This window comes from Arachis ipaensis, chromosome B01 (assembly GCF_000816755.2).
Source record: "Arachis ipaensis cultivar K30076 chromosome B01, Araip1.1, whole genome shotgun sequence".
In the NCBI taxonomy this organism is placed as follows: Eukaryota; Viridiplantae; Streptophyta; class Magnoliopsida; order Fabales; family Fabaceae; genus Arachis; species Arachis ipaensis.
This window is the reverse complement of record NC_029785.2, coordinates 131,546,009-131,562,031: the sequence shown is the minus strand read 5'-3', so window position 1 is coordinate 131,562,031 and position 16,023 is coordinate 131,546,009.

The following is a 16,023-nucleotide window of genomic DNA, read 5'->3' as shown; positions in this document are numbered from 1 at the left end:
ATGTGAAACCTAAACTCTCACCAAATCTTCAATTCAACATAACTTTTGATCCGAAACTCCGATTGACGAGCTGTGTTCGTCTCGAAATTCTTTACAAAGCCCAATAATCAATTTGGTCAGGAGATTACATTTTCAGTTTCGAATTTCCTCCTCCAATTTCGAAAATTCAATGTGAAATTATGTTGAATTTATATGATTTTGGTGTTTTAGGGTCAAATTAACTCGTAGATAGTGTTGGGCTTTGCCCAATTGACTCGTAAATAATGATAAAAAATTCTAACCCTTGTCAAATTACTGAATTTGTGAACCCTAAGTTAATTCTAGTATTGTCGTATAAAAATTTAGATTGAATTATGTACTTGGAAATAATTTGGTGTTATTGGAGGCTAATTGGCAAAGTTGGGAGCTTGAGCTTGAACTTCGGACTGTGGATATTTGTTAACGGTGAATACTTGAGGTGTTCCGTGCATTAGGAGGAATCGACCAAGGTATGATTTCGATTTATTATAATTAAAATATAATGTAACGTAAAAACTTAGGCTAGATGACTTTTGATAAGATGAATTATATATTGGTGCATATTTGATGGTTTTGGTTAATTGTGACGTGTGTTGAATTATATGGAGTATTGAATGAAGTTGATTGATGTTGTAATAATGAAGTTGATTTATGTTGTGATGATATTCATGACGTATGAATTAGTATTGTTGGTGAGTTGAGGAATAAGGTTGTAATGAGTGAAATTGTTGGTGTTAGTATTAATGATTTTGTGGAAGGAATGTCTTGATATGAGAATGAAGAATTGAGGTGTAATTGGTGTGATTTGGGCTGTATATGGTTGAAGTAGTTTGTTAGAAAAGTGTAACTTTTGTGAAAATAGAGGTTGAGAATGTTTTGTGTAAAGTTAATTTTTGACCGAACTTTGACGAGAAATAACTTGGCTTCCGGACTCTCGGTGTTCCTCAAACTTGTTTTATATGAAAATTGGATCCGTGAAACTTACACCGTTCGAAGAACGGGTGACAAATGTTTTAAAACGAAAAAGTTATGCTCGTCAAAATTTAATGTGCGAAAGGCAATTCTGCAACACTTAACAACTTTCGGCATTTTTGGGAGGCTCGCGTACGCGTGGGTACACGCGATGCGGCGGTTTGGTTCGGCCTGACATACTCGCGTATGCGAGTTTGAAAAATTTACACTTTCATGTACGCGGGACGCTGTTTTTCAGCAATATTGTATTTTGTGATTTTAAACATGATTTTAAACTTAGTTCTAAAATCCTAAAACTTAGTTCTATGCATAGTGAGGGTGTTAAACTTTGAGAGGGAGTTAGCTTAACACAGAAGAAAGGTTTAGAGTAATGAATTGTGATTGAGGAAGTGAAGAAATGATGGGTTGTAAGTGAATGTGATATGTGACCTCGGGTAGTAGGCAATGGAGTTGTTCACTTGCTCCGAGTATGAGATGAGGAAGGAGAATTATGAAAACTGAAATTAATTATGGAATTTTGAATAATTATGAAAGAATTGATATAATAATAAATTTTTTAATGACAAACCTGGGCAGTAGTAAGGATTGTGGTTCGTTCTGCTTGCTCCGGGTCAATGTTTGAGATTTGAGAATAATAATGATTGATTATTAATTGAATGAATGTATGTTTGAGATACCTGGGCAGTAGTAAGGATTATGGCTCGTCCCGCTTGCTCTAGGTCACTGAATGTGACGTCTGGGTAGTAACAGCAGTACTGGATTATTCCACTTGCTCCAGGCTGAGCTTTTAAACACCCGCCTAGGTAGTAGCCGTAGTAGTGGTTATTCCACTGGCTTTAGGTTAAGCGGGTAGTAGCAAGGGGGTTGTAGCTCAAACGCACTTGCTCCGCAATAGGTGTTTCTGTCCATGGTTTGCTACTAGGATATGTCGAGTTAGCTATATAACCAACAGATGATATCATCAGCCATAGGGCAGACATACATAATGTGCATATGTGTATTTTGTTTGATTGTGCATTTAATTAGGCTTGCCTATGTGATTACTATGCTTACCTGTTATATTTGCTATCTGCTGTAACTGTATCATGTTTGTGTTTGTCAACATTTGCTTGTTTGTCTGTGTGGTTCCACTGGAGTTTGGAGGATTGGAGGAAGGCGGGAGATTGAGGGTTTAGTTAGAGTCTGGCTAAGTCTTAGAACCTTAGAGAACTACCCTACTCATGGTTTAGAAACTATAATCTTTAAGATTTTAAATATGAGTGTCGGAGTTCTAGGATTGCCTCTGGCTTTCCCGAGATATTATATGTTAGTTATATGGGCACTGTTACCATGCTGAGAACCTCTAGTTCTTACTCCATACAATGTTTGTGGTTTTCAGATGCAGGACGTGAGCCACCTCGCTGAGGCATTCTGGAAGTTTCTAAAGCGAAGAACTCTTGCCTTATGGGTTTCTATTTTGTTTTATATATATATATATATGATACGTTATATCTCCATTGCATATATTATGTTATGTCCCTCTTAGAGGTTGATTTGGAGAAATAGATTCTGTAAGCTGACTTTTGGGCCTTTTGGGTTTATCTTGTATATACTTATGTAAATATTCTCCGGCCAACCTTGGGTTCATAGGTTGAGGCTGGATCTTGAATATTTTGTATCTTTTGACACTCCCTTTTTATTATTCACACACATATCTTACGTTTCTTCGTACGCAAGTTTCTCATTTTACGTGAGCGTTACGACTTTTGTTTTAAACTTTTCTTCAAAGGCTCCTCGTTATAAAATTTCTTTCAACTATATATTACCTCACCACCTCAGCTTTATGACTTAAGCATAAAGTTTTGTGTGGTAGAGTATTACAGTGTGCATTGATGCCAAACTGTCTACAACTCCTTCTTTAAAGGAAGGTGAATCCGAGCTGAGATAAACTTTTTTTTAATTTTCATTTAAAGATAACATATAATCATTCACCTATTCAACAACGTTGATTGTTGGAGCCAGAATAGCACAACCATGCAAATGCCTGAACTATGTGGGATCCTATAGGTAGTCACTATATATAGCTTCAATGATTGCATGAATTGGATCATCAAAATTTATAATTAAGAGTTCAAGTGGTATAGAGACTACATTGTATCCAACTTCTGAATGAGCAAGCTTTTCATCTCCCAAATCAAGGATCCATTATGCAAATTCTTTTCGTTTTCTGATGCTTTCATCTTCTATTGAAGACTTTAATCTCATATTCTGAGATAACGTTAATAACTTGCATTCATGCCATAGATAAGAGGAATTAATCGATGCATTAACAATATCTTATCTAGATCTCTTTGTTATCACTCGAAGAATTTGCCTAAAATCACCACCAAATACGACTGTTTTTCCCCCAAATGGCAACAATGAACTTGAATGGTTTGTGTGCTGAAGTAAGTCTCTCATAGTTTGATCTAGTGCTTCAAAGCAAAATTTATTCATCATTGGTGCTTCGTCCCAAATAATCAGTTTCGTAGCCAAAATTAACTCAGCTAGTGGGCTTCCTTATTTTATGTTACAGGTGGAATATTCATCAGGAGTCACGGAGATTTTAAACCTGGAATGAGTTGTTTGTCCTCCAGATATCAAGAGCGATCCACTTGAAGCTACTGTTAAGACAATTTGACCGTTTGATCTAAGAACAGCTGAGACAGTATTCCAAACAAAAGTCTTTCCTATACTCCGTACCCATATAAGAATAAAACTTTACCACAATCTGAATTGACAGCCTGAAGGATTTGGTCATAAACATATTTTTGTTCTGTTGTCATTTGTGATAAATATTGCTTATGTTACTTCGCCAACATGACTCGATCATAACGGAGTTCATCTAATATTAATTTTTTTTTTTTGCAAAGAGCCATGTCTCATACTGTGAATGTTATCCATGTTGGGAAATAGCATTGTTGCATATTCTCGAAGTGTTTTGCCGTTGCTATTAAGTATTTGTTCAATCTCTATTAGAGTAAGGTCTAATAATTCATCATCTGATAAAACCAAATATGCAATTATAATTGAAAATCCTTATTAGAATAATAAAAACACCTCAAAACATTTATTTGTATATTGCCACATTTATATTTGTTAAAAAATTTCAACAACCTTGATATGAATATGAATATGAAGATAATAAATGGTATCTTGCGGACGTTTGATGAAAAAACTTGCAGAAAAATAAATATAGATGTTAATGAATAAGTTCAAACCTGGTAAGTTGAACATAGCTATATGATTATGTAGAATCCCATCTGATAGTAAAGTCCAACACTTCTGCCAAACTACTTCAGGTCGAGTCATTGAGTTTGACCACAAAAGAGTTGCAAACAACTTTCTCAAATAATATCCAGAACCCCAGTGACTTGCTTTTTCAATAGCATCAATGTATTCTTGATTATCATCAAGTAAGCCATGCACATAACATGCATCTCTGATTGTCGGGTAAATAACACCATTGAAAGACCAAAGTTCTTCGTAACTTCTTGGCCCTTTAACAATGTTAAGTAACATTCTTAAATAGTATAATTCACCTGTTGGCAGAGGGACAAAGAATAATCTACCAATATAAATGTTTCTTTTTTAGGTTCCCATATTCTAAGGCTGTGTTTCCAAACAAATTTAGTTGAAAAATTATTATAAGTTAATTGTCTACCTGCCTCATATTCTGCTTTTGTTTGAAACCAAGCTATGAACATGGAATCTTTAATTGTTGCTTTCTCAATAGTTCTTTGAAAATTGTCTTGATCTTCAAAGATAACTGGTTGTTCATCTGGCAAGTGAAAGTTTAACCGTTCAACTGAGGGTCTTCTATAGTAAATATCAAATGCAAATATTCTCTGAGCAGATTTACAAGGAGAGATATACCGACAATCATAATACATTTTCACTTCATCTATAATTGAATTAGAGTTGGAAAGCATTGAACTTGAATAAAAAAAAGTTGTGACTCAATCACTTCCCTTGTTAACATGCTTAAAAAGATACTTTATCGATTTTGATTGATTGCACCATTCAACATTTATGTGAGTATCATATTTCATCAATAAGAACTTATTATGTGGCACAACATACCAATTATCTAAATGAATACCTAAAACCTCAAAGGTATGACCAGCATCTCGACGTCTATAAATTGGATATCCATTTTGATCAATGGTGGTAAACTCTACGAATTTCTTAGGGAAATCTCGAATGCAAACACCATTCTCCATGCAAGGTGAAATTTTGTTTGTAACTCTGCATGGTCCAGGCATTATTAAAGCCTTAACTTCTTGATAGTATTTTGGATCCAGATTCAAATCTGGAATTTCTGCTGAGATAATGTTGTCTATGTCCTCAAAACCAGTGAATTTATGCTCTTGCGCAAGAAATAGTAGTATATGTGAATGCGGTAATCCACGCTTTTGAAACTCAATAGTATATATGACTGCAATAATAGATATGCATTAATTATGATTGTATTATAATGGATTGAAATAATAAAAATTTTCCTATGAAAATGTAGCTTTAGAGTATTACCTGTCCTAGATGTACCAAAAATTATATTCTTTTGGATATCTTTGATGAGTAAGTCCAACTTCGCCTTGAATAATCTGCAAACCATGTCTGGTCTATCTTCAGGTTTTAAGTTATTTTCCTTATAATAATGCTTCAATTCTTCCCATTAGGGGTTGCAAGTTACTGTTATAAATAAATCTGGATAACCAATTGACCTTCAAATTGCCATTGCATCTTGGTAGTTTTGAATCATATATCGTGGTCCCCCTGTGAATGTTGCAGGTAAAACAATGTACTTGCCAAGTGATGACGCCTTAGTTCCATTGTTCAGAATTGTATCTTTCAGACCTTTATAGATTTCAACTCTGAACTATCTTTCCTTTGAGTATACAAAATTAAGTCTAGAAGCTTCAACCATTAAGAATGCATAAACTAAAAACTGTTGAAAAAGTCGTCGAGAACACAACAGAACACCTTCACAACTTGGTCTATGCTGGATTCTAAATGCAAAAAAATCTCTCATGCTAACATAAGAGATTTCCCCTTTAGATTTTGTTACCAATTTCTTCAACGGGATGTTTTCTCTCCAACCGCCTTCACCATAAGGAAATAGCAAAGGATATTGTAATCCTAAATATAATGGGTTGGGTTCTGAAATTCGTTGAAGTCGCCCAAATTTTGTTTCCAGAACAATATCTCTTTCTTTTGTATTTGAATCAAAATCTCCAACAACTAAACCTGCAACCTCGTCAACAGACAGTAGATTATATCGCCTTCCATCTTTTTCCCTTTTTCCAATAAGCCGTAAATGAACATTCGTTTGAGGATTAGTCCTAATAACATCTCGCACCATGCGAAAACTTTTTGCAAAGACGTTGTGTTGATCCAGCATTTTGATAATATCGGATATGATGTCCAAATTCCATTGGTTAGTTTGTCACCAGAACTGTCAAATAAAAGTTTTTTCTGCGTATAAATTATGTTCACTATCAAAGAAAGCTTAATAAAGAGAAGTGAAATCGAATGAATAGAAAATTAATACCCAAGATTTGAACTACGATTTTTTATCTCATTTTGTATATCGTAGATGTAAAGTTGTGCAAATTTTGCTGAACTTTTCTCTTCTCGTAATAAGCTTCCCATTAAATAATAATTCTGACTAAGTAATATAAATGTAAGAGGCCCCTTAGTGTGGTTAATACATTTATTTATTTTGACACCAAATAAAGTAAAAGCAAACATACTGTTGTATGTGGGCATGTTTTTTTTGGAAGTGAGTAACCTTTGCATGGTGACTAAAAATTAGATCATTAAGTATTTGAGGCGCTTCCTGTAGTTTAGGTAATTCGACTTGGCCTTGACGACAACTTAGAGTGAAAGTTGGAATCCTTGCATTATAGTATATTTTAATTCGTTCTTGAAACCAAAATCGAGCTCCACAATGTTGGAATTTGAAATTTGAATCTCCAAGGTCTAAATAACCTGTGAAATGAAAAATGTAGTCACTATGAAATTGTATAGGGCCATTGTGAGAAAAGCAAGAATACTTCTTTTGACTATTAACTGTGTAGCATTGATTAAGAGTCGTTATGAATGTGGTTCAGCTTGTCTGGTTCTCCTGTAATATAATATTATAAAATTTTGTAAGACATTTCAACCAAGAAGGTAGCAAGTTAACTGTTTGTATGTATGAACCCAAAGAAAGTTAAAAAATTTCCTTACTGTATGATTGAATTAATTCAATTTAAATATGGCATGGAGTATGAGAAATACTTAAACAACACAATACTATATTGATGCTCTTCTTAGTCTGATCCATGTTGTCTCTCAATATTGTAGTTTCCTAAATTGGGCTTTGATAAATGACTCATTCCATGATCTGTTAAAGAAGAATAAGGTGTTATTGTTTGTAAGCCAACTTGTAATAGAGATATGATTGTTGTGAAATATGTATCAATCTTTATTTTTGTTATTGGTTTCTCAATGAATTAATTGAAGTTAGCATATTCAAATGATATATCGTAGATTATAACTTCATTTGCCTCTTATTACTGAATGTTTCTTTACCTAGGCATTACTACCGCATCAGTTTCTTTCTTTTCTGAACTCAACTCTAGTTTACAATCTTGCTTGAAACTACAATTTTCTGTCGTAGTTATCCTTTTATGCGAGGGATTAATTTTCTATTTGGAAAAAAAAAGGTGTAGTAGTGCAACAAGAATAATCAACAGAAAGTCTTATCATGCACGGCATAAATTTAAACTCAATGAAAAATAGGTTCATATATATATAAACTAAACAAGAGTAATAAAAATGTCAAAACTAAACAGCAAAACACCTCTTAATGGAGCATCCATCAGTGATGAAACTGTAAGAATAGAATTCACTGAAACCTTCATCACACGTGGTGGCATGCAACTGTCCATCTTCAGTCTTTTTAGCTTGAACTCTAAGTCAAAAAAATATCAACAAAATTCTCATTAAGTTTTGGCGGTTTCATTGACTTATAATGTATCCAAAGGAGAAACAAGTCGTCAGTTGCAGTCTTAACCATAACGGGCTTCATTCTCGGATGAACAAGAAAAAGAGAACCTTCCACTGTCTTCCGAACCTAGGTCCTTTCTACTCTGCTGAGTTCATGCCCCACTAACCTCTGCAATGGGTTTTCAACATACTGATACAAAACTTCACCAATCCATACTGTCTAAAACCCATAACCAGTCGGTGGTATATTTTTATTCCACGTCTCTTTCATTTGATTATAAACCCAGGACATCATAGAAGAGCGAAGAAGAGAAGAAGGAGCGAACGGTTTTGGAAACTTGGGACAGATTTGAGTGGTAGGACCGTGACACACGTGCGAAGCAATCCAATGCGACATCGTTAGGAAGAGAGGGGATTAGCCCTTCTTGATTCTTTAGTTCTTGTTCTTCTGATGCTTTTGATTTTTTCCGGGCACCGACGGCTTCGGCTAACAATGACATTGTTGTTGCTTTCTACTTTGAAATTCGCTTAGTGCTCCGAACACCAATTTAATATTGCATAAATGCTTTCTTTACTCTATATGCACAAACCAATTTTTTTTGTGAGGAACAAAGAAACAAACAAACAAACAAATGAAAAAAAAAAAGATAGAGAAAACGAAGCTAATTTACATCCACCTGCAGAAGCCGCAGCAAGTTCATAAGAGGTTGCGGCCAAGTGCAATGCTAAGTGTCTGCTACATGCACAGGTCAATTTAATCATTCATCCTTCATATCTAAAATTGTTATAATTTAAAATATAAAATTTAAAATTTACAAAGATAAAAGAAATAATTTTAAAATAAGTTAATATTAATCGGATAAGATTTGTTTTCAAATTAAATGCGTTCATTATTATCTAGCCACTAAATATCTTGCTTTAAATGCAGCCTAGCCAACTAATCTCTATGTTGAAATATAATTAGTATCTCTTCAATATAATTTGTTTCCACCCAAATTTTTAACAAAAGGTAAAGATAAATGCAAAAATAAAAAAATTAACAAAGAAAACTGAATATTAAAAAACTAATTTATTATCAATATCAGCCAATTTTTTAAAAATTATTTTATTTATCTTAAAGAGTAAAGTATCGTTTTTGTCCCCAACGTTTGGGATAAGTCATATTTGTGTCCCTAACGTTTAAATCGTCCTATTTGTATCCTTAACGTTTATAAAAGTGATTCAATGTTATCCTACTATCAATTATACTAACAAATCAGATTATATTTTTCAATTATTCTCTCTTTTGGATGTATTCATTCTCAATTAGGTCTCACTTAGATGTGTTTAATTCTAATATTATACCCACTATTTGTGTTTAGATTCAATTATGTCCTTAGCTTATAAAAGTGAATTATGTAAATGTTGTAGGAATTAGTTTCAACATTTGATGAGTTATTTTTCGAAGTAGATCATCGATTCTATCACAGACATTTGTATTCTAACTTCAAGAAGAGATTTTTAAAACTCAAACTAAAGCGCTCATGCCGTTCAAATGTCTCCGTCAGGGACAGATCCGTCCAAATTTTGTGAAGGTCAGGGACTTAAAAGTATTTTTCAATAGTCAGGGACAAAAGGTCAGGGACCTATTTGTCTTTTTCTCTTATACTTTTAAATCTTTTAACTTTTTATACAAATCTTTGTAAATTATAAATTTTACATTCTAAATTATAACAATTTTAGATATAACGGATGAATGATTAAATTGGCTTGTGTGTAGTTGACACTCAGCATTGCACTTGGCCGCAACCTCTTATGAACTTGCTGCAGCTTCTGCAGGTGGATGTAGATTAGCTTCGTTTTTTCTGTCTTTTTTTTCGTTTGTTTGTTTGTTTGTTTCTTTGTTCCTCGCCAAAAAAAAATTGGTCTGTGCGTATAGAGTGAAGAAAGAGTTTATACAAGATTAAATTGGTGTTCGGAGCACTAAGCGAATTTCAAAGTAGAAAGCAACACCAATGTCATTGTTAGCCGAAGTCGCCCGTGCCCAGAAAAAATAAAAAGCATCAGAAGAACAAGAACAACAGAAGCAAGAAGGGGTAATACCCTCTCTTCCCAACGATGTCGCATTGGATTGCTTAGCACGCATGCCACGGTCTTATCACTCAAATCTGTCCCAAGTTTCCAAAACCATTCGCTCCCTTCTCTCTTCTTCGCTCTTGTATGACGCCCACACCACCCTCTATGGTAAACAAACCATGCTATACTTTTTCATCAACTACCCTGATTCCAACCACGTCTAATGGTTCATGGTCAACCCTGACGACCCCGACCCTGTCCTCCGGCTTCCACTCAGTCCTTCACCCACGTTCCAACTGTCCACCATGTGCGCCCTCCTAAATCATGACATCTATGTAATTGGTGGTTACTCCGATGACGCCTTTTTCGCCGATGTGTGGGTTCTTGATTGCCGTTTCAACCGCTGATGACAGGGTCCCAGCATGCGCATTCCTTGTGACAAAGGCGGAGCAACTACCCTCCACGAAAAGGTCTACGTGGTGGGAGAACCATCGCAAAACTTGGGCATCCTTGGCGAGATTCTTGACCCAGTGGTTGGTAGTTGGGAAGAGATCAAGGACATCCCCGGTTTTGATGATGGATCCCTTATGTCTTGTGTTTATATCAAATGAAAGAGGCGTGGAATAAAAATATACCACCGACTAGTTATGGGTTTCGGACAGCGTGGATTGGTGAAGTTTTGTATCGGTACGTTGAAAACCCATTCCCGAGGTTAGTGGGACATGAACTCAGCAGAGTGGAAAGGACCTAGGTTCAGAAGATATTGGAAGGCTCTCTTTTTCTTGTGCCTCCATGAATGAAGCTCGTTATGGTTAAGACTGCAGCTGACAACTTGTTTCTCCTTTGGATACGTCATAAGTCAATGAAATCGCCGAAACTTAATGAGAATTTTGCTAATATTTTTTTTCCTTAGAGTTCAAGTTAAAAAGACTGAAGATGGACAGTTGCATGCCACCGCGTGTGATGAAGGTTTCAATAAATTCTATTCTTACAGCTTCATTACTGATGGATGCTCCATTCAGAGGTGTTTTGCAGTTGAGATTTGACATTTTTATTACTCTTGTTTAGTTTATATATATATGAGCCTATTTTTTATTGAGTTTAAATTTATGCTGTGTCTCATAAGACTCTTTGTTGATTATTCTTGATACACCACTACACCTTTTTTTTTCAACATAGAAAATTAATCCCTCGTATAAAAGGATAACTGCAATAGAAAATTGCAATTTTCAAGCAAGATTGTAAATCAGAGTTGAATTCAAAAAAGAAAAAAACTGATGCAGTAGTAATTAGGGGTGTTCACAGTGCGGTTTGGTTCGGTTTTTTAGAGAAAAGTCATCCGATCCAATCAATTAATTAAACTGCGGTTCGGTTTGGTTCGGTTTGTTCGGTTTTTCAATCAATTCAAACAAAAACCTCATACTATTTCACAAAGTTATAACATGAAATTATAGAATACAAGTACACCATAACTAACAAAAGTCTTGATCCATTAAAATTCAACGACAAAAGAAATTAAAATATGACAATTAAAAAAGTTTAAAGGTTCAATAGTTAACACAACAAAAAAAATAAAAACAAATTTCTAGGAACAGATAGCCACGTTTTGGTGTCCTCTCCAACAAAGCAATGAAACTTCTTTAAGCTAACCAACCTGAAATAAAAAGACAGTTACATAATAAAAACAATAATAATTGGAAAAAGCACTTGATCATGTCACAGGTGAATCTTCACCATCGTCTCTTAGGACCCATTCTAGGGACTACCTTATCAAACAATGTTAAAATTCTACGACTAACATGTTCAATACTCCAATCAGAAAGGATCCACACACATAGACCACTACAACCTTTATTTAAAGTGCACTTGATTTTATGATTAATTTGAACAATTATTTTAAAAACAATATTATAACATTAACCATTTTACTTGTCAACCTAAAATTTACTTAACAGACCTACGATCAAGATCTATGGAAAGCACATACAAAACCATGCCGTTAGATAGATGAGTTTATAGTTACCTTCCGATGCAATGGCGAAGTCACCATGGATAGTTCCAGGATTAGATGCCAAGAGATTTGTTGCTCCAATCAACTTTCGGCTAGTTGCAACAACATCCTTACCCTCCCAGACCATGGCAACAATAGAACCAAAGATAATGTATTAGACCAATCCATTAAAGAAAGTCTTTGTAGATAAGTCAGCATAGTGCCTCTCGGTATAAGGCTAAAAATTTGTGGAGTTTCTAAGTTAAATTGTTAACACGTATGTTAAGTAGTAACAAAAACAAAAGAAGTTACCTTTCAAGTAAAATTCCTTCTTCTTAAATCTGCTAATAATTTCCCCAACCTGAAATAGAAAGTAGTTTTCTTTCAAATATTATAAGGGAAAAAAAAACAACAACATTGACCTATTTTACAAAATAGCTACCTTCATCAACCTAATTACTAACAATTTCAAACAATCAGTAATGAACAAATAATTAAAAAAATCAGTAATAAACAATAAACAACAATCATAATAGCAGAACCAAATTAGATAATTAAAACAAGAATATTCATAACAATTTTTCAAAAAAAAATTATCTAACAACCACAAATTTTTAAATTAGAGAACTACAAATTATCAAAACTGCAAAAACAAATTAGAAAGAGCAGAACCAAGAATCCTAAACTAAAAATCATAATAGCAAAATAAAAATAGAATTAAATATTAGAACAGAACTAAGAACAAATAACCAGATCCAAAAAAATTAGAACAAATAATTTATTTGAGAGGCATCCCTATTCTAGATGTAGAGGAATTCTACTGTACTGACTGCAGCGCGAAGGATGATGGACGACATTTTTTAAGTGTGACTGACGGGTGACGAGCGACAGACGATGGCGGCTTCACCTGCGATGGAAGGAAAGGGAGAAGCTTCGAGAGCGAGGGAGGGAAAGGGAGAAGTTGCGACGCGAGGGAAGGAAACAGCGACTGTGAAGTGCAAAAGGAGGAAGGGAGGGAGAGAGGACCGCGCACGAGGTGCTGTCCGCGAGGTTCTGTTCGGCGAGTTGGCGACGGTGAAGGAAGACGGTGCTGGGAGGAAGGGGCTCGGCGGCTAAGGCTTGGGGATTGGGGATTGATGTTCCTTCGTTAGAGAGAGACTTTTTTTTTTTTTGTCAGTGGATTGGACAATCCTCAATTCTAGGTACCTCAAGTGGATTGGACAACCCCCAATCCTAGGTACAACATACACATTACTCACACGCTCCTCACATACTTACCATTTTTTCTTCCTCGGTTGCCGTTGGTAGGAGTTGAGCTCGAGACCTTTGAGATGGGGAGGGGACGGAATGCCGTGTGACTGTGTGAGCTAAGGCTCATTGGCGTTTGCTAGGTTTAGGTTATCTAGTGTTTGGACCTTTTTGGGGTTTGGTCTTTTAGGGTTTTTTAAATGAACGGTTTGATTCGATTCGTTTAGGATTTTTATTACCAAAATTGAAAACCGAACTGAACCGCAAAAAAAAAAAAAAACAACAAAACGTAATTTTTTTTGTTTTCGATTTGTTCGGTTTTTAATTTTTTCGGTTCGATTGATCGATTTTGTTCGATTTGAATCGGTTTTGAACCCTTCTAGTAGTAATGCCTGGGTAAAGAAATAGTAATAAGAGGCAAATGAAGTTATAATCTACTACATGCTATTTATTTTTTTTCCTTTTTTTTTTTTATACATCTTGGGCGCCACATTTTACACACATAATGTGCCTTTGTCCGACATATTCCTAAACTTGCAGAGCAAGTAAGGAATAAAGAAATGCAACATTTTCTTGTTTTGTTTTCCACCTATTTTGAAACTTATCTTATAATGAGTTTGTGTGGAACATTTAATATAAGATCAGCATGCCCGCATACGTTTACTCTATTTTAAATGGAGCATATCATATATATAGTATCTTATAACGTATAAATCAAGTAAATATTATTTTCCCACGCAAATTATTAGAAGTGTTATTTATTACTTGATTGAATGAGTTACATACCGACGTTTGGATTCAGATGCCTTGAAGAATCATATGGGTTGTATTATGCAAATGAATAGACCTTCTTTTTTTTCACTTCTTCCAATTCCTTGATTCGATGATATTTTTATTTTTTGAAAGCATCAAATTGATTGGCACTCCTACAGTTGGATTACAAGAAGATACGCCCTTAGCTTTTGCAATTCGAGAACATAAAGTTTTGATGGCTGGAAAGTTTGGGAATACCAAAAAAGTCATCACAATTAGTCTCAAATGGCTTTATATATTAATTAATTTTTATATCAACCGAAAAAAAAAAAAGAAGAAAGAAAGAAAGGAAAATGTTTTTTGATTGCTTGAAGCACAGAATATTCATTCATTGGTATGCAGCATGGTTGAGAAATGTGTACAGCTTTATGATCATGATCAACTTTACATGTTGATTATTAATAAAGTCTTCTCTTTTTATTTACTTCTTCCTATATCTAATTATGTTCATATTTTTACAGTAAAAATTTAGGTACAGTTGATTTATGTAAAGTTAATAGTTAAAAATTATTAAATAATTTAACATATTTTATTAAATTATTATCTAATAATTTTTAGTTATCAATTTTACTTATTTCTATAGCTACTTGCAATTGCATGCATGCCAATCACAAAGAACTTATTATAATTCAAAGTTTTTGCATTCAACAAGGCCTTTTTTCCTTAACATTTATTTACTATAATTTAATTCGCGTTGCATTGCCATTGTTATGCCTCTGAAATGTACGTTGATTCATACCAACTATCTTGTCAAGGCAGCTTTTCTAATAGATTCAAGTATATGAACTATGATGAAAAATTAATTAAATTAAAGGATACACAGAATCCTTTATTCTCAAAATTTTCCATCCTATACATTTTCTTCCTACCTCCTCACTTCGATATTAACTTTATTCAGAAAACACAGACAAGTTAAAAACATGCACAGTCTATATCCGAAATATTCTGTCCACATTCAACCAAGTTTACAACAATATTCATATTTTAAAAAGAGAGTAACATATTAATCCAAAATAAAACCTTTAAAAACAGTAATAAAGTAAATTGTAGGCGAGAAAATACCAAAATTCCTCAAACGAACTCATCAATATCGTGAAAAGAATTTATTCCTGGCCATGCATATTATGATAGATATATTCTTTTTCTTTTTTCCTTTAAAAAAAAGTTTCAGATCATAACTGCAATTAATTAAGCCCTTATTCCATCTTTGATGAACAACCTAACCAAAATAACCAAAGCTCGATAATCTCTCAACGATTTCAAATAGAAATAGTAGTAAATATAAAACTTTTACCAATGGAATTAGCGAAGATGAGCACAAAGAAGTGGAAACTAAAAGCAAATAGAAGTAACCTAATTAAATCCCATGTCCCAAACAAAGTACCTATTTGAGGCATGACTACTTATCGTTGAATATATACCGTATTTATCCAAGCTGTCATATATACTTTGTGTCAAGAGAAGTGATAGAAAAGCAATCAAAACTAGTGGTACATAGAATTCAATTGCTATCATCTAAAGCTATATATATATATGGCACTGTATGTAGAACTAATTATAATTAGCATGTACCTTCATAAATAGGCATGGCTATAAGCCAATTCAATATAATTCAGCTAGCAAAGCAGAATCGAAATAAAATTCCCAACCTAATTGGAAAGCATAGTGGCATGGCCATTACACAAATGGCTTTTGCTCTATCTATATATCACAATTACAATGATAGGGCGTATATATATTATAACCATGTTAGATGTTAGATGTATACTAAAATCCGTCGCTTAAATAAGTCACAAATATATAATACATATTAAAATACAAAATATATATTAAAAATAAGTTAAATTATATTTATATATAAACACATTAGTGACTGATTTTAATAATTAATTTTAATATATACTTAGTACTTAGTA